The 20,474-nt window shown below is 42.4% G+C and overlaps 1 protein-coding gene across 9 annotated transcripts in view; it reads right to left on the reverse strand.

Moving 5' to 3' along the window:
* Window positions 1-20,474, reverse strand: part of SBF1 (SET binding factor 1) — a 198,275-nt gene that overhangs the window by 164,269 nt on the left and 13,532 nt on the right. The gene's annotated exons all lie outside the window — the stretch shown is intronic.

The raw sequence follows: 20,474 nt of genomic DNA on the forward strand, positions 1-20,474 counted from the left end.
GCGCCGACGAGCGACGCGTGGACGCGGGCGGGAGGACGTCAGGATCGCCGCGTCTGACAGTTAAGTAGCGACTCCCGACCCCTGCTATGTCGCTGGTGAGATTTGCCTGTGTGGCAGCTCACTAGCGACCACTTAGCGATGCACCAGCGATCCATATCGTTGTCGGGATCGCTGGTGCATCGCTAAGTGTAACGGTACCCTAAAATAATTGGAAATGTTATACAGACCCATAATGGCTCTCTACCTGGCCACAATACAGAGAAGAGGAGTAGCTATTACGGGTACAGAAGCAGCATTTCTACACGGCCCAGGAAGATAGACTAGAAAAAAATATTATAAACTGCACAACGTATATGGAGGGTCCCCAATATTATGAATTATACATCAAGACAATTCATGCTACAGCAAAACATCCGATCCATTACTAGATGCAAATTAATGGTGAAGTTGCAAGCTAGTCCTGCAAGTCATCTGCATACAGCTTGTGTGAAGTCTCCGTATTACCAACTTCTGTTTCAATAAATTAATCTACTTTAAAGGGAGCCTATCAAGTAACATGTAATATGACTTAGGATAAAAGCCAAATCAGAATCTCAATTTGCAGACACGGTGTTTCAAGCTATTGGCTCTCGTCGGTGCAAAGTATGAGATCTGATTTGGCTAGGTGAGAGACTCTGGGTAAAATTCAATGGGTCAAAAACGCAGGCAAAAATGCACAAAGAATTGACATTGCGGATTTAAACGCACAGCAAATCCTGAAAGGAAAAATACCAATCTTGTGCCCTGCACTTCAGGATTCTCATTGACTTTGCTGACATAAGGATTCCATAGCGTTTTTGGGAAAAATTCCAAGTGGAAAAACTGCCGCAAAAGCACATTAAAAAAAAAAAAACCACCGTGTGTACACAGCCTTAGAGCTTTTAGATGTAGCAATGCCATAGAGCTGAGATAGCTGCACACCCTTCCTCCACACCAAACTCTCCATGTACATAGTCTATAGACAGTGAGCTGCTTATCATTGGGGGAGGGGGTGTTGCTCCTTCACAGTTAGTAAATAACAGAATGCACTTTGACAAGTAACATCCCTGAACTCTGTCTCTGCCTCTATCACCTGCTGTATTCAGCTTAGGCTACTTTCACATTTCAGTTTTTCAAATCCGGCGGGCTGCGGCGAAAAGTTGCAAAACCTGATCCGGTAGAAGCCGCAGCCCGCCGGATATCTGTTAGGCCGGAGACAGTGCAGGAGAGGGAGAGACGTCCTTCGGGTATGCGCAGTGGAAAAAAAGCGGTCCGGCGCTGTCAAAAAATGTTGCAGGGAACGTTTTTTGCAGACGCCAGACAGGCATTTTTTGCCGTATCTGGCAATAGCCGGACACGCCGCATGGCCATCAGGCGCAATGCGGCGATAATGCTAGTCTATGGAAAAAAAACGGGATTTGGTGGCAACCGGCGTCGAATCCGGTTTTTACATTTTTCGCCGCATCGCGCCTGATGCTTAAAAACAGAAATGTGAAAGTAGCCTTAGATAGCAAAAACCTGCTGACAGGTTCTCTTTAAATCATGCAGTTTCTGATACACTGATACATGCTGCTGGTGGATCGGGCATCATGTATCAACTTTCATATTTCTTAAAACATCAAATGAAAAAGACAATTCATTAAGCATTTTAGGAGAGAAAACTGGTACTTTAAATATAAACTGTCAACAGGTTTTTGCTACCCCATCTGAGAGCAGCATAAGGTAAGGGCAGAGACTTTGATTCCAGTGATGTGCCACTTACTGGGCTTCTTGATATCAGTTTGATAAAATCACTGATCTGCTGCAAATCCAGCAGTTCTTTGAATGTAGAGCTCTGTATAACCCCAACCACTCCATTGTCCATGTACATAGAAAGCTGCCAATAAGTGGGGTTATACTGAGCTCATAGGCAGAGACTTGTTAATCCAGGGCAGTGGCTGAGGAGAAGGAAAATAATAATAAAAAAACTCAAATCTGTCATCCTCAAGATGTACTGCCTACACAGCAAGTTCTCCATTTACAAAGCATTTTCAAGTCTATGAAGAGTTGAGAGGAGGAGAGAGGAGCAATGTAAGAAGTAAAGAAATAGGTTTTGTAAAGTCTAGGTAGCTTATTCCAGTGCTGGAGTCACATTTGCACTGATCAGTACTGCAGTATAATGCTCTGATGGGAGTGTATGTGCTACCAAAGGCAAGAGTCCATTTTTGAGTGTGTTTAATGTATGGGAGACATCACAGCAGCTAGTCTCCTCCCACCAGTTAAGGTCAGCTGCAAATTACAGACAATTAGCAAAAGAAAAAACTGGTAAAAATGCCGAATAAAAGTTTTATAATGGCAGTGATATTCCTCATGGACACATACAACATCTAATTGTGAAAAGTTGCCGATAAATAGGTTTCCCGTTAAACAATTTCCAAAACATTAATAGACTTTATACGTCTGGGCAGTCTGCACAAGTTCTAAAATCTCAATGCAAAGTAAGTTACTTGCATGTCATTCTTGCAGCTGCTAAAGTGGTAAGCCAGCAGACAGAAACGCCAGGTCTACCCATAGAAAAATATTCAGAATTGAGAGTCCTCAGTGGTTGATACCTTTAATGGCTAACTGAAAAGATGGTAACACATTGCAAGCTTTCGAGACTACTCGGGTCTCTTCATCAGGCATAGACTAATACAAAATCTGAAGGGTCACATATTTATGCACAATACAGCACAGAAAAAATGCAATAGATGAGACAAGTGACGTGAAGCAGAATTATGATTATGGGAGAGGGAGAAACAAAATATTGCACCAGTTCATAGATAAGGAGTCCGGATGTCTTATTGTCCTCTGATTGGGGTCTCCTAATGTGTTGTGATGCCCCCACAAGGTCTTAGGAGCAAATTCCTTAATTGATGTAAAAAGACAAATCCATGCGACACATTCATTCCAGCATTGAGAGTGTCAAAGGTCATCATAAATTTATACTCACAGACTCTTCTCTCTCTCTGAGATGTGAAGTTACCTTTCAATACCAGTAATTTCATATCCCTGGTGTTGTGGTCCATCATACAAAAATGTTTTGCCACAGGTAGATCCATTCTTTTCTCTTATTGTGTGACGATGAGCATTCATCCTGTCTGTGAGTATAAATTTATGATGACCTTGGACACTCTCAATGCTGGAATGAATGTGTCGCATGGATTTATGTCTTTTTACATCACAGAGCCTGAAACGCTGCGGATCCGCAGCAGAATCCACACCGTGTGCACATAGCCAAATGGTTGAATTAGCTCATTTTCTCGGTAGGATTATCAGCTCAGTTGTGTAGGAATGATACTAAATGGTAATATATAATAAAGCCTAATAATTTTCTTACATAATATTTCAGCTGCAATGGACATTTTGCCTGAGCAATAACTGTACAGCAGGCAGTGAGCTGCTAAAAAAGGCTGTCTGATTATAACATAATTAAGATTTAAATGCTTTTAATTGCATATAATTAACTGTATATAATTACACTACATTATGTAAAGCTGTCCTCACTGATGTTATGGCTTAAGTACGACAAAGCTTTGGCTATGTTTGTATATAGATGGCAGTAAATCAAATTAAGGGTATGTTCATATGTTACATATTTGCTGCGTACACGCCGCAACACATTCACGGTGTCAATCACCAAACGGCGTGGAGAATTCTGAAGTTTCTACTTGGAAAAAGTTGTGGATAGACTAACATCTTCTCCCTGACACTGCAGCACAAGCAGACGTGTGACATATCAAATCTTCAGGGCTGGTCAATTTGAATCAATAGAGGTGGATGTGTAGTAGTCTGCTGCCTCCATTATACAGGTGGCAGAGCAATGCTACTGAGCACAGCAACTGATCACATCCAGCCACCATCGGTACGGAGAACTGATAGGTTGGAGTGCCGGGTGTTAAATACCATCGATCTGGTACTGATGACCTATCCTAAGGCTTCTTTTACACATGCCGCATTTTTTACCGTCTGCCGCAATAACGGACCGCTAAAAAGCTTGCGGATCTCCATTTTTAATTTTTCCAATACTATCGAAATAGTATTGGAAAAAAAAGGGCGTTCCGCAAAACTGGAAGTGACGGTGCACCACAAAAACAAGCTTCCGTTTGTTTTTGCAGCCCCATTGATTTTCAATGGGGGTCTGTGTCCGTATGCCGCGAAAAAGATCGAGCAGGCTCAATCTTTTTTCACGGTCTCAAATACGGCCCTCACGGCCAAACAGCACTCCGTGGAATTTTTACGGGCTGATTTTGCAAACACGGCCCGCAAAAACACGGTAAGTGTAAAAGTAGCCTAAGGCTAGGCCATCAATATAAACTACTGGACAACCCCTTTAACGCACATCTGACAGATCTACTGGCTGCTAATTTTCCTCTAATAGATGTATACTTAATTTGATCAACAACAATTCAAGATTGTCGCTAACCTCCACATGGCCTAAACTTCACATACACTATTGTATTATTACAGAAATCTGAAATGAACCCAAGGTATACAAGGCTGGGCCTACAAACAAAACCTGTGCTTATTCACCATCCACGGCAATTGTATCTCCCTGGCTGCTCCCGATGCCTCCTATTGTTTGAAGCACGGACACCATAACACCGGCGCTGCAGTCAGTCAGGTGCTGACTACATGGGCTGAGCTCAGTTACTGGCTGTAGCGCTGTTAAAGCGACATTAACGCTGTAGACGATCACACACCGGACCTGGGGTAAGTAGTAAAGCAGTGTTTGCTTTTTTAGCAACAAACTGCATCTAGGGACACAACTTTCCTGAACGTCCCTTTAAAGAAGGCCTGTCACTAGATTTTAGAAGACAAACTGCATCCAATAAAAAGTACATCTCTGAGGCAGCATTCACATCTCATTTTTTTGTTGGAGGCTTCATCTGAATAGTGTTTTTCAGAAATTTATAAAGAACCCCCAGATGGAGTGATAAGCAAGGAGGGTGCTGTGTGCACCTACGGTATTTAAACCTTAATAAGGGACAACCTTTTTAAGCACAAAAGTCAGACAAAGATGGCAGACAGAAAGGCCTTAAGCTATGTGCACACAGTGCGCATGCTCCCGCGGATTTTTCTGCGCTGATTTTACTAAATCCGCAGGTCAAATGACCTGCATTCCTCCTACGGATTTCTTCCTTTTTTTGCGGTTTTACAGCGGTTTTTGTGCGGTTTTCCACCTGCGGATTTGTAGAATGGAGCAGGTGGAAAACTACAGCAAAACCACACAAAATAAGTCACATGCTGCTTTTTTTTCCGCACAAAAAATGCGCGGAAAAAAATCGCAGCATGTGCACAGAGGTTTTTTTATTTTTACATAGTCTATAATGGTACTGTACATCACCTGCAGTTCTGCTGCAGTGGCAAATCCGCCGCGGATCCGCAGCGGAATCCGCACCGTGTGCACAGGGCCTTAGGTCTCTTTCACAAATCAGTCTTTTAGAATCAGTCCCAATCCATCAAAGTGTGCAAAAAACGGATCCTGCGCAGACTGTAAAAAACTGATGCACCGGATCCGTCAAAGCAGCAGTTGAGGAATTTTAAAGGAACAGAATTCGAGAGAGAGATTGCATGTGCCCGACCGGCTGTGGGGGTTAAATTAAAGGAAGAGAAGTTGTTCGGGGCATGCTCAGTTGGAAAAAATGGAATCCAGCGACGGATTCTGCACCCATAGGCTTCCATTATAGCCAACGACGGACAGCGCTGGATCCGTCACTGTCTGACTTTTCAACATACACAGAAAACGTTACTTTGTCCGTTGTCTCCGGCCGACAAAGAATTTATGACTGATCCGTCAAACGATGGATGAAACGTGCTGCCATGCGTCACAATCCGTCACTAATACAAGTCTATGAGAAAAAAATAGATGCAGTGGCATCATTCACTGGATACGTTTTTTTCAAAAAAGGACGGATTGTGACTGATGGCAAAAAACTGATGTTTGAAAAAGGCCTTAGCTGCAATGACATCCACACCCCCGTGTCTGACCTCTTCCATGCCATAGTCATTATTGACTGCAGCATCATAAGTCAGAGGGGGTTAATAGACCACTGTGGGCACTGGCAAACTGGCACATTGCATTATGATGCCTTTTACAGAGCCTGAGTACTTGGTGCGAGATACATGGAAAGTCTACCCGTGCTTGCATTGACTTAAACTGTTTTTTAATTTCGTCTTAACAAATAACTAAATATTGTACCCCTCAACAGTGCAAACTCCACTTCTGGCAACAGAAGAATATCTTTGAATAATCGTGTCTTTCTGAACCAGAGAGAGACGCAAACAAAGCAGGTCTGTGTCTTGAATGCCACACAAGACAATACCGCAGTGCGCAGGTTGTGCATCCCGGCTTTACAATGTATACACTCGGACTACAATTATTTATCACATGATGAACCTATTGTCAACATTCTCCAAGTCTGGAAAAGCACAGATCTGCCCGCAGAATGTACACACATCCAGTGTTGTTGACCCAATCAGGTGTCTGTTCACCATAGGACAATAGCAGCTTCTCTGTGGTTTAGCGCTGACAATCATTAGTAATCATACGGACAGAAAAATCTACACACACACACGATATAACAAGTACGGTAACTATGCAGCCACTTTAAATGGACAGTGTTCTTTTTTACAAAACAATTTAGAAGGGTTAGGCTACTTTCACACTTGCATTGCACAGACCTGCGTCTGTATGCGCACGGCCGCTATTAAGCTCCGCCCCCTGCCAAGTCTCCGCCTGTTAGCTCCGCCTATGGGCGCATGACGCTGCATGCGACCTGCGCACCCTATCTTTAGCATTGGGTACGCAGGCTGTGCGCAGGTATGCGTTTTTCGGCGCATGCGTCCTTTTGACGGTGCACCGACCTGTGCCAAACGCATCATGTTGCATTTTGGTGCGCTCCATCCACAATGTTTCAAGTTTTCTGTACATAATATTAAATGGAAGACCACGCCATTAGTTGCGGGGCTAATACATGAGGTTGCTTCAGTCTGCTGATCACAGCCAATGTAATCTAATTCTTAAAAGGGAACCTGACTACTTGGATTTGGTAGCATAAATGAGACAATGGCTGCATTATTAAGGCAGGTACATCTCACCCTAAAACACAGCAGCATTTTAAAGAAAGAAAATTATATATATTTTTTAAGCCACCCAGGAATTACAAGTCCAACAGACTGTGCCCGATACAGTCACCCTGTCCTAGTCCCCCGGCCTGCCTTCCGATATATGCCTTCTCTGAAAAGACCACAGTGTCTCAGTGTACGGGAATATCACTTATCAATTGTTGAATACATTTAATTTGAAGCTGCGCTCGCGCTAGTCCGGGGTTTGGTGGGGAACTTTCATTTTCCAGGTCTATTCTTTCTCTAAACATGTAAGTACATTCCTATGGGGAACATGATTTGTGAGATGGACATCAGACAGGACTGCGCATTCCCAGGGAAGGGGAACATCGCTCTGATGCGTGATCTCTGCAAACAGCCAGCGGTGAGGACACTCTTGCACATCATGTCGCTCACACCCACAGGGGCGTACTTGCATGATTAGAAGGAGGATTAATCCGGTGTAATCAATGTCCTCCCGTCACACCTACAACTAATAAACAGCTAATTTGCATAGTATAAGCAGAGATTTAAAGTGAATTTTAGATTAATTTACCAACTGCTAAGCAATAAAAAAAACTTTAGAATGCAGGGAAAGTTTCCTATACATACATGGTGGCGGTTTGGTGGTGGGGGGGGCATTAGGGCAGCTGCCAGTTTCCCTTTAAATACAGTTTATAAAAAGTCATGAAAAAATGACATGCACAAATTAAGATGTTAGTGAAATTTAACACTATAAATGAATACTAGCTCCACCATTAACCATTTTTAATATCGTTATGATAGGAGGACCATGTTCAGATATATAGCTGGTGTGTATATACCTTACAGTACGTGTAGGATGAATTTCTAGGGCCCTGAAGTGTTCACAGCATGAATAAAAACATGTATATTTTTGATCATGCTTAAAACCATCTTAAAATTGTGGGTGGAGGCTGAAGAGCATTTCCTCCATTCCTTTGTGGTTATTTTAGCATTGAACAGTTAATTTTGAGGCTTACAGAAACAGCAATTTCCTCTACAAAGCTAGTAGAATTAGAGCTGAAGCAGTTCTACCCGAATCTTCCAGAAGTCAAATAGGTTCCCATTATTTATAGCTGCTATTATACAGCCATATAAAAGGAACTAACAAGAACTGTAACTGCCTATAAAGAATACAGACATAAAGACAAATCCAGGCATTACAAATAAAGATTAGAGGAAGTGAAAGAGCAATTAAGAGTTATAGACCTAGAAAAAAGTAGAGATGGTAGAAGACAGTGTGCTAGACAGCGAGGCCGGATTCACACATGCGAGGAAACCGGATTGGAATGCCCAGCCTCACTGGGTCTGCTGACCCACAGTAACTGGCTCATATGCATAAATGAAGCCGTTGCCTCAGATTTGGAGACCTCAAAGTCGGGCCAGGCATTCCAATTAGAGCTCAGTCCATGTACGCGGACAGTAAAACTGGCTTGAGATTTACACAATTTCTACTACAACTTGTGGGCGCATACATACACATTCGCTAAACTCCAGCAAGCACTGGTCAGATACTAAACATCTCACCTACAATGAAAGCCTTTACAAAGCAGTTTAGGACTGTGGGATACAAATGTAAACTTTTCTTTCTGGAACAGAAACATTCCCAGTGTAATCTCACTTACTGTAAATAAGCCAGCACAATTGGGACTTCAATGTATATACACCCGAAGAAGTATTCATGCTATGTATACATATTGGTCCATGTCACAAATTCTTGACCTTGCTGTGAGATAGGAGGAAGAGACCTCCTCCATTCAAGACTGTAAGGAAATTCATAAGCATGCACAATGTGGGCCCATATTCCAAAATCTACTGCCACACCAATCCTGACAAACAGCCAGAACTAGTAGTTAATGAGATGAGAAGAAAAGCAATACATAGGAAAATGTTAATTTGGAATAGTCGGTCTTGCCACATCAGTCGTACTGCCTCTATTTGGCCCACATGGTACAGGGAGGACACAGCGAGCGGGAGTAATTTTTCATGCAAAACAACTTTATAATGGAGAGGTTTTTAGACAGAAACAGAATATTGATATTTACCCTTTGTACTTCAACACATTGGATGGGAAAAGGTCATCAGAATGTGAAACGCAGACTTTTAGCTTTACTTCAATTTAGGTTTTTTTTTTAAGAATGCACCAACTTGTTAGTTAATTTAGCCACATCTAAAATTTCTATTAAATCTGGGGTTTTTTCAACCTTTTTGGCTGAAGACGTTACATCACATCACCACTGCAGCCAGTCCCTGAGCTCAGCAGCTCTGCTGATGTTGATGGCACAAGCTGCTGAGCTCAGGGACTGGTTGCAGCAGTGACATTTGCTGTTTACATGACAGCACTGCCGCAGACAAAACAGACTGAAACAGCAGCAGACAGACAGCGCTTGACAAAGGGAGTATGAGAGCTAAATGAGTGTGATAGTACAGTGACAACTTTATCCAAATGAGAAGCAGATGGCACTCACCGGTAAATTTCACCTTTTATTCCAACGATTAAAACAGGTTCGTCGGGAGAATGGGAGCGGGAGTGCAGGAGATGACGGCCGTTTTGTGCTGGAGTTGCGCTCCCATAGAAACGCAACTCTAGCGTGAAACAGCCGTCGTCTCTTGCACTCCCGCTCCCATTCTCCCGACGAACATGTTTTAATCGTTGAAATAAAAGGTGAATTTTACCGGTGAGTGCCATCTGCTTCTCATTTGGATTATGATTCCTTGTTTCGCTGGAGAGGTACCTGGACTTCTTCGGATCGACAACTACTAATATGTGAATATTTCTCAGGATACGTGCACCTGTGCTGTGCGGACTGTGCTTCTCTTGTGTGGACAGTGACAAATTTATTAAAAGTGGAAGACCCTTTAAGGTACCACTTCAGCGTTTGTTTTATTTCACTATTTTTTAGATATCAGTAATGTACAGTGGTGGCAAAAAAAAAAACTTCACTTAAAAGTTTACACAATGGGGGAGATAATCAAAAACTGTCTAAGAGCAAAACTGGCTTAGTTATTTTTTGTCGCGAGAGGCAACGTATCAACTGAAGCAGTGGGCAGCGTCATTGCCTCCTGAAATGGTACCGCAGACGAAGTCAGGTTCCTGCAAGAAGGATTCACCAAGGACTGATAAGCTTTTGAAGGGTGAAGTGACGTCAAATCATTCTACAACCGCCGTTAAACTCAAAAATAAGTACCCTACGCTCCTCCAGAACGTCGCAACTGGGACAATTTGTCACAGCCTGAAGAAGGGCCAAGACTGTTAAATGCCATGACAAAGTGGGGTGCCTTCGGTGGAAGAATGGGCGGGGCAGATTTTTACTGCCTTCCATAAAATGTAAATATGAAAGCAAGCAGTTATATTAAAGTTTTGGAACAATATGTGCTTAATTTTTGGGTCAATCATCAATACTTTATGCATGATGGCGCTCCTGCCACAAAACCAAGGCAAAGACAGTTTCTCAATGAACATAACTAACATTTTAGAGTGGCCAGGTAATTCCCATGACATTAACCCCATAGAAAATGCCTGGATTTTAACGAAAAAAAGGTTCAAGAGACATGACCCGGCAATATCAACAATCTAAAGGAGGAGCTGAAGACACTGCGGGTGACCATGGACTTCGGGTACTTCACCATCTTTGCTCACTTCATTCCTAAACGACTGCACATGGAAGGGTGACATGATGAAATACTAATTGTAACAACTATCAATAATAAAACAAGTGAACATTAATATTCGGAGTTTTGTTGAACTTGTAAAGTATTTTTACCAGTACTGTACAGTACATGCATTAAAATACTTACCGCTCAACAACTTTCACCATTTCCAGTAATGCTCTGGCCCTCTCCCGGCTATTGTTAGAATCTCCGGTGTGACCAGAAGTCATTTAAATGGAGTTATTCACTACTTGGACAAGCCCTTCTCATTCCCCATGCATGGCCCAGTTAAAATAAAAAAAGCTTATACTCAACTCTGGTGCCATCCCAGCGGTGTCGGTACTCGCGTTCCAGAACCTCACATGAGCACTGGCGTCCCTGTCCCCGCCGTCAGACATATAAGTAATTACCTAACAGGAAGTCAGTAGCCACAACTCTCACTTTGATAATTACGTACACATGTGAAGGCGGTGACAGTGACGCCAGTGCTGATTGGGTGCTGGACTCCAGTGTCCTAAAATTGAACATAAGTCCTGGAAACACGAGAGCCCACACCGCTGAAACAGCGCTAGCACAGCAGGTGAGGTTTATAAGTAGTTTTATTTTATTGGGACTAAACACCGAGATTGAGAAGGGGTTGTCCTGGTAGTGGAGAACGAGGCTCTGAGACTTACATATAGAGGGAAACTATCGATCCGAGGTATCAGACGTATAATAAGAGCTGCAGTCACAGGAAACTGCAGAAGATTTAAATACATGCACTGTACATACATCACTGATTGCTAAAAAATAGTTAATAAAAAATATGCTGGAATGGGCCTTTAAACTTACTTAAGCAGAGTAGTCACAAACACTAAGCTTCCATACAATTTCCCTGTATTACTTTTTCTATCTCTTGGCTTCATATGAGTGCTTTTCTCTTATTTAGTGCGGACGTTGTTGGTGTTTACACAGGCAACAGTAAAAAATATATATTTTTAACAGGATATTTCTACTTAAAACACTACTGTAACGTGTACAATATAGAAAACAAATACAATTACACTCCAAAAGGAAATAGCAACACAAAAGGAAAAAAAGGAATGTAAAACACTACAATAAGCAAGACTGCGGAGTCGACAAACCTCCAACTCCTCAATGTCCCCGACTGCCCCACCCCACAGCACTGGTCACTACTGAGCATGTACATAAAGTGCAGCACAGATTCATCTCAACTTACAGCCCAGACCCTTAGATCAGGAACAGAACAGACATTTATAGGACACTTCGTAACTTTCCCAAATTATGAAAAAATGTAGAGCACACCCTGCACTGTACTACTGTACCCTATTTAATATATATTTTAGGAGTCGGTCAATTTTGACTCCACCAAAAGGGACACAGACTGCCCCGATAAGCAGAATAGTGATATTTTTTTTTCAGGCTAAATTTACAAACCTGTGTCTTGCAATCCGGTGCCAGATTGGGCCACATGTCCTAACCTGAACACAACAGCCACATACACTACAGTTCAAAAGTTTGGGGTCACCCAAACAATTTTGTGTTTTCCATGAAAAAGCACACTTTTATTAATCAAATGAGTTGCCAAATGAATTTAAAATCTAGTGCAGACATTGACAAGGTTCGAAAAAAAGATTTTTATTTGAAATTTTCTCCTTTAAACTTTGCTTTCGTCAAAGAATGCTCCCTTTGCAGCAATTGCAGACCTTAGGCATTCTAGCAGTTAATTTGCTGAGGTAATCAGGAGAAATTACACCCCATGCTTCCAGAAGCCTCTCCCACAAGTTGGTTTGGCTTGATGGGCACTTTTTGCGTACCATACGGTCAAGCGGCTCCCACAACAGCTCAATGGGGTTGAGATCTGGTGACTGCGCTGGCCACTCCATTACAGATAGAATACCAGCTGCCTGCTTCTTCCCTAAATATTTTTTGCATAATTTGAATGTGTGCTTTGGGTCATTGTCCTGTTGTAGGACGAAATTGGCTCCAATCAAGCGCTGTCCACAGGGTATGGCATGGCGTTGCAAAATGGAGTGATAGCCTTCCTTATTCAAAATCCCTTTTACCTTATACAAATCTCCCACTTTACTAGCACCAAAGCAACCCCAGACCATCACATTACCTCCACCATGCTTGACAGATGGCATCAGGCACTCTTTCAGCATGTTTTCAGTTGTTCTGTGTCTCACAAATGTTCTTCTGTGTGATCCAAACACCTCAAACGTGGACTCGTCTGTCCATAACACTTTTTACATATCTTCCTCTGTCCAATGTCTGTATTCTTTTGCCCATATTAATCTTTTCCTTTTATTAACCAGTCTCAGCTATGGCTTTTTCTTTGCTACTCTGCCTTGAAGGCCAGCATCCCGGAGTCGCCTCTTCACTGTAAACGTTGACACTGGCGTTTTGCGTGTATTACGAGAGTATTTAATGAAGCTGCCAGTTGAGGACCTGTGAGGTGTCGATTTCTTAAACTACAGACTCTAATGTACTTGTCTTGTTGCTCAGTTGTGCAGCGGGGCCTCCCACTTCTCTTTCTACTCTGGCTAGAGCCTGTTTCTGCTCTCCTCTGAAGGGAGTAGTACACGGTTGTAGGAAATCTTCAGTTTCTTGGCAATTTCTCACATGGAATAGCTTTCATTTCTAAGAACAAGAATAGACTGTCGAGTTTCACATGAAAGTTCTTTTTTTCTGGCCATTTTGAGAGTCTAATGGAACCAACAAATGTAATTCTCCAGATTCTCAACTAGCTCAAAGGAAGGTCAGGTTTATAGCTTCTCTAATCAGCCAAACTGTTTTTAGCTGTGCTAACAACTTGCACAAGGGTTTTGAAGGGTATTCTAACCTTCCATTCGCCTCCTTACACAGTTAGCAAACACAAAGTACCATAAGAACACTGGAGTGATGGTTGTTGGAAATGGGCCTCTATACACCTATGAAGCCAATGCATTACAAACCAGACATTTGCAGCTAGAATAGTCATTTACCACATTAACAATGTATAGAGGGTATTAGCTTCATCGGAAAAAACTGTGCTTTTCCTTCAAAAATACGGAAATTTCTAAGGGACCATAAACTTTTGAACTGTAGTGTATATTCCTATGATGCTGTCAAGATTGGGTCAGGATACCCACAGTCAGTCCACGCATCGTTGTCCGTACATTAACCACAAAACACAGGTATCTGAATCTTGCCTTATATAAAGTCCTCTTGTTTTGATTGGATATATTTATTACCAGCACTGAAATATTCCTAAGGTCACATGCACAAATTGAGTATTTGGTGAATTTTTTACCCCAGTACTTGTAAGCCAAAACCAGGAGTGGAACGGTCAGAGGTAAAGCATAATAGAAACATTTGCACCACTTCTGCATTTTTCATTCTCCTGGTTTTGGCTTACAAATACATAGGTAAAAAATTCACCAAATACTGAATGTGTGCATGTGGCCTAAGAGGACAAAACAAAAGACAAAAAGAAAAGTCATGTTATCTCTGGCTTAGGCCTAGTTCCAACGTAGCACAGAGACAGTTTTTTCCCACTTTTTTCTTGTGCAGAAAGTCTGCTGCATTTAACAAGCAACATGGAAATAAAAGTGGGAAAAAGGCATCAAAAACGCGATAATCAGAGCAAGTATGTTGCACATTTTGGTGCGGACACCTGGTATTTGAAGTGATTTTGATAAGCTAACCACAAAACTGAGCTGGAAACCCTACACTGCCCCGCGGTATTACCAAACACCTCCACCAGTAACAGAAGTGACTGGATAATAGATAGTAACAGTACGTTATTGAATTTCTATTTAAAGAAAAGCTCCGGCAGGGAGACACAAAGTTCCCTGTCAGTCTCCCAGTGGCACTTCGCAATAAGGAATCATTAATTATAAAATAAAATACTTAGCAATGATGACTCACTCCTTTGTCAAATCACCTTCCTTGCGCTGAGCATAATTTACAGCAGCCCTTCAGTTGTATGATGAATGACAAGCACAAGATGTGGACATCCAGATGTGTCACCTCGCTCACAGCCTCTGGAGCTAAGGAACAGCCTGAACTAATTCAGGACATTTTACACATTGTGCATGCAAAGAAAATTCATTTGAGAACCTAAAGATTACCTAATAATTACACTAAAACTCAGATCTGATTGATCATGCTGACAAAATAATTCGGAAACATATTTAAAAGTGACAAAACCCTGCTCTCACTTATGTCACTTATGTATGAATGGCTGCCATAAGTGAACTGAAAAATTCATAGCAAACGTTTAAAGAGGTTTTCTAGTCACAGAAGAAATGTCTGCAATAATTAAGTGCACACTGTCACGATGCCCCTCTATTGCCTACTAGCTGAAGAGCCCAGCGTTAGTTATAACAAATTATGATGAATATATAACACCCATCAGGCACTCAAACCATCCTCATGGAGTCGGCTTCTAACAGTTTGTGCAAACACATGCACATTTGTGGCTTGCTGGAGGTCATTTTGCAGGACTCTGGCAGTGCTCCTCGTGTTCCTCCTTGCAGAAAGGCTGAGGTAGCGATCCTGCTGCTGGGTTTTTGCCCTCCTACGGCCCCTTAACGTCCCCTGGTAGCACCTCCAGCCTCTCTGGACACTACACTGACAGACACAGCAAACCTTCTTGCCACAGCTCGCATTGATGTGCCATCCAGGATGAGCTGCACTACCTGAGCCACTTGTGTGGGTTGTAGAGTCCGTCTCATGCTACCATGAGTGTGAAAGCACAATAAACATTCAAAAGTGATCAAAACATCAGCCAGAAAGCAATGGTACTGAGATGTGGTCTGTGGTCCCCACCTGCAGAACCACTCCTTTTTTGAGGGTGTCTTGATAATTGCCAATAATTTCCATCTGTTGTCTATTCCATTTGTACAAAAGCATGTGAAATTGATTGTCAATCAGTGTTGCTTCCTAAGTGGACAGTTTGATTTCACAGAAGTTTGATTTACTTGGAGTTATATTCTGTTGTTTGTGCTCCCTTTCTTTTTTTGAGCAGTGTATTATGTAGATAGATAGATAGAGATCTCTGAGTGTAGAGCCCCACTCACTCCGCATAGCCACAATTCACTATAATGCCACATCATCCCGTCAGCCAGAGCCACCGGACTACTACCCCTAATATTCCACATCAGCCCGTCAGCCAGAGCCACCGGACTACTACCACTAATATCCCACAGCATCCTGTCAGCCAGATCCACCGGACAACTACCCCTAATATCCCACATCATCCCGTCAGAGCCACCTGACTACTACCCCCAATATCACACATCATCCCATCAGAGCCACCGGACTACTACCCCTAATATCCCACATCATCCCGACAGAGCCACTGGACTACTACCACTAATATCCCACATCATCCCGACAGAGCTACCAGACTACTACCCCTAATATCCCACATCACGTCAGCCTGGGGTCAGAACCAGAGCGCTGAGTGGAATTGCCCTAACTTCCATACTGGGGATCCCTTTAAGAGAGGCCTGGGGTCTGTACCAAAGCACAGAGTGGATTTGCACTCACTTCCATACCGGGGATCCATTTAAGAAAAGCCTGGGGTCAGAATAAGAGCGTAGAGTGGATCTGCCGTAACTTCCATACCGGGGATCCCTTTAAGAGGTCAGATGTGCCTATGGGCACGGGAGGGGGTGATTCATTTCTGTCATGTGCTCTCTGCTACTGCTGAGGTGTTGTGGAAAACTGTTGCTCATAGCAACCAATCACAGCTCAGCTTCTTTTAAACAGCTCTGGTGAAATGAAAGATGCTTAGTGATTGGGTGTGGCTATGTGGAGTGGGCGTGGCCGATACACACATATGTTTGCAATAAAAATGATCTTGATCACATGACTTCTAGACTCCTCCATTTCTCCCAATTCTTTTCTATTGAGATTAGCGAGGCCAGACTAGTAGGCTTGTGACGACCAACATGCAAATAGCATAAATGCGTTCACATGACCGTCCACCTGCATTGGAAATACAAGTGAATCGTGACAGTGTGCGCGTTGTTAAATGTCCGCAGCCTGCAGACACTGAGTGACTGCAGACTTTTCTTATGAGCTCGGACAACCCCTTTAGAATGACCCTTATTCCCCAGATTAATGCTGCGTTTAATGCATTCTGGTAAAACAAGATATTTGTACCTAGGCATTTAAAAAGTCCCTTCACACCTTGGGACTCCCCATTTATAAATCTGGCCTGTGCACCTCTAGCTTCAGAGCGCGGTAAAAAAACAATAGCAGGTACAAAAACTATGGATTATGAAGGCAGCTTATGAAACTACAACATACAGCGCAATGTGTGAATGACATTTATAACCTATTCACAGGGCATGTAAGAAATGTATGATCGCTGGAGGTGCAACTGCTGGACTCAAGTCCCTCTTTCAAATTAATAGTGGTCACTCGTACACCCACTTACTACATCCACAGACCGAGATATCAAAGCCACTGTTCTCCAAGGAGCCTCAGATTGCTTTATATATTTATATCACAAGTGTGCAGTTATGTCTATTTTCGATTGGGATGGGATAGTGCCTGCACATCTGTTGTGAGCCAGGCCTTTGGCTAGCATCAGCCACTCCAAAGAGAAGAGCAAGAAATGAATATGTCCTCCACAAGATTTATACAAGACAGGTTGTCTCAAGAACATGCAGGAAATCCTACATAGTAATGCTCAGTATTGGCAAACACATCTCACGTTTCATTTCAGCATTGATTTCTAGGCTTCGTATTTCTTTAAAATTGACACATACAGTACAATTGTCTATAGATCCTACCCAATGAGATGGGAACTACTGCCAGTCTATTGTGCTTATAGGGGATAACGTGCCAATTCTTCTTGTTCTTAAGACAGGGCATGTTGGTTTTTAACATACTAATTCTTTATTCCCCTGAGAGAGAACCACAAACTTCCTTTATGTGCAGCAGACGATAAATAACTTTGAATGGGAATTCTCATTAACTAATATTTTGGTTTAGTGCCAGGATATGCACGCAATAACATTATGATATGCATGGACTTCAGTTCTGGAGTCTTTTATGTTCTAGGTTCTTTCGGCTAATCACGAAGTAGAAATCTGCAACAGGTCTCCCATTCAAGTGAATAGGGCTGTACTGCACCTCCCCGTATGCATCATGATAGACAGAATCATTGGAAAAAAATCCAGCCTCCCCCCCCCCCCCCACAGATCCAGGGATGGGTCTGATTATAAGCATGGCTGGAGAGGCAGGGTGTAGTACTACAAGTGCCATGTGACCACTGACTGGCTGCAGTGGTTACGTGACGGCCAACGGTAAACAGAGACCGAATGGTGTGTCGGGTTAAGTATTGAGCTGTACTTTTTTTTTTTTTTAATTTTTTACATTTGCAGGTATGTTCAAAAGTTAAAAAATAGTGTTGATCAAAATGATTTCACACTCATTTGCATATTAATGCCAACGGTGATTTCTCAGTAAAGAGGAGTGGACTGGCCATGTAGAGGTTTTGCAGGACTTGTCTTTGGAAGAGCTTGATACACATATAAATAGTGTGGGGTGTGAAATCCTGCTGGCAGATTCCCTTTAAAGCTTCAATGCTTTGGATTTTGGATTTTCTAGGCAACTGGAATAGGACTTATTTTTCATACGTTTAGCTTTCGGCTTCATGCATGGTCACAGTACAGCTCTGCAATTATACTGAACTAAAATACGGCAAACAAAAATCTATGGAGCCACATTGTGCCTGTGAATGCCTCCAAATTCAGACGGAGGATATTTTTTTCTGTCAGCATCATAAATTCCATTAAAAAAACATGCCATGTTTCAGCGGATGCCATGTTATAAAGCAAATTCCGTGCCATATGGAGCCAGCATACGCATGGCACACTGACTCACTTTGCTGCGGTACTCATACTTAATGCTCTGTGGGGTTTTGTTTTTTTTTTTTCAATCGGGAACCTTTTAGAAACACTTTTCAGACCTCGAAGTGGTTAAAAACTATTCAATGTCCACTAAATTCCAGTAAAATAAGAAATAGAAAGCCATCTCTGCACATGTAATGGAAGATGGAAAGTGAAAGTAAAAAATCAATGGCCCAACAAAGTGTTCTCTATTAGCTAAACATCCTGTTGGTTACAGGATCACATTAAATCCTAAGATGTGCCCAGATTCATCACCTCGCCAGACACACTGTTCAGAATACCATCTGCTTTTTTACCACGCAAACTCATGCTCTTCATTTTCATGAAACAAATAAAATGTCGGACTCCCGTTGAGGCATTTTCAGATATCGCTTAATCTACAATTATAGCCTTTGAGCTGAGAACAGAAGGCACAATTAAGGGATTGTCACATGGAAAATAGCATATGGACTTTAATTAGTCAAAGTCGAGAGCTGCTACTAGAGAGCGGGCGTTGCTCTGATGGCATCGGACTGGCTATGTATTTCACCCATTTATTTCATTTGGCATAATGTAAATCCCACTGCATGAGAAATAATTCACCGAATCAAACTTCCCCTGAAAACGACAGCTATATGGAAGGACTTCCAAGAGCTGGATCTTTAGATGCCTAAAAGATCAGCAGATTGTGTCTAACACAGACATATGGAAGAGTAAAAAGCTCCTCAATAAGACACCAGTGTCAAATATTCAAGGCAGGTAAAGTTTCAGGAGTTACTGTATGGCATGTATGTGCAGCGATATGCTACTGACTCCTATCTGTGACATTTCCTACCGGTCTCAGAAAAACATTAGTGCTACTGGGCACAGCAGGGAGGGAGAACGATTAGGTCTGGATTTTATATTTACTGCTAAAAACAAAATGATTGGACGTGCTGAATTGCAATAAGCCCTATCCTTACATCCGCACAACCTTAGCTGCTATGGGAAAGCTGCCCCTCCCCACCAGACATTACAGAATAATTAACAGGGCAGAGAAGTGCGCCTGCGCCATAGCCGCGACAGGAAGCAAACAAGAGAACGTCATCGCTACAAGATGGGAGGCACCGGACCGTGACACCCTACGGACCCGAACCGGACCGCCCCTGGGTGAGTATAATATAATACGTTTTTCTTCTCTTTCAGGTTACATCAGGGGATTATCTACACTACAGCATCCTGTAGATAAGCCCCTGATGGCGGTGGCCGCATCTTATATAACAAAAAATAGATGACAGATTCCCTTTTAATATAATCCATTCTAGATAAAGCAGTCACATAAGAAAATCAAAACAGTGGGTGATGTGAATACATGGCGGGTATTTCATCGTCCTTTCAACAGAGTCTAACTTGTCATTCATTTTCATATCAAAAGTCCTGAAACCAGTTAAAAGCTACTTTAAAGTAATGTACATTGTTGCTTATGAAACAAAAAAAATGATGCTGCTGTGGACAGACTCTGGCCCTAATCAGTCTCCCTCCCCACCTGGCAGCTGACACTATGGCCGCTTCTTAAAAGAACTTGTCAGAGATGCATGCTTCCCAAAGCACAGGGCAAGCGGCATGATTCCATACAGGTATAGTTTTCTCTGAAATGCTCCAGTAATAGAGGACACCTAGGCCAGATTCATCATTGTTGTGTATCCACTTTTCTGGAGTAATTTGTTGCTTTTTACGGTCTTTAGTATTTTTAAGTCAGATCTCATTTTTCCTCGACAATTTTGGTGA

The sequence above is a fragment of the Dendrobates tinctorius genome, unplaced genomic scaffold (genome assembly GCF_039654945.1).
Source record: "Dendrobates tinctorius isolate UK_male_01 unplaced genomic scaffold, ASM3965494v1 ptg000062l, whole genome shotgun sequence".
NCBI classification, from domain to species: Eukaryota; Metazoa; Chordata; class Amphibia; order Anura; family Dendrobatidae; genus Dendrobates; species Dendrobates tinctorius.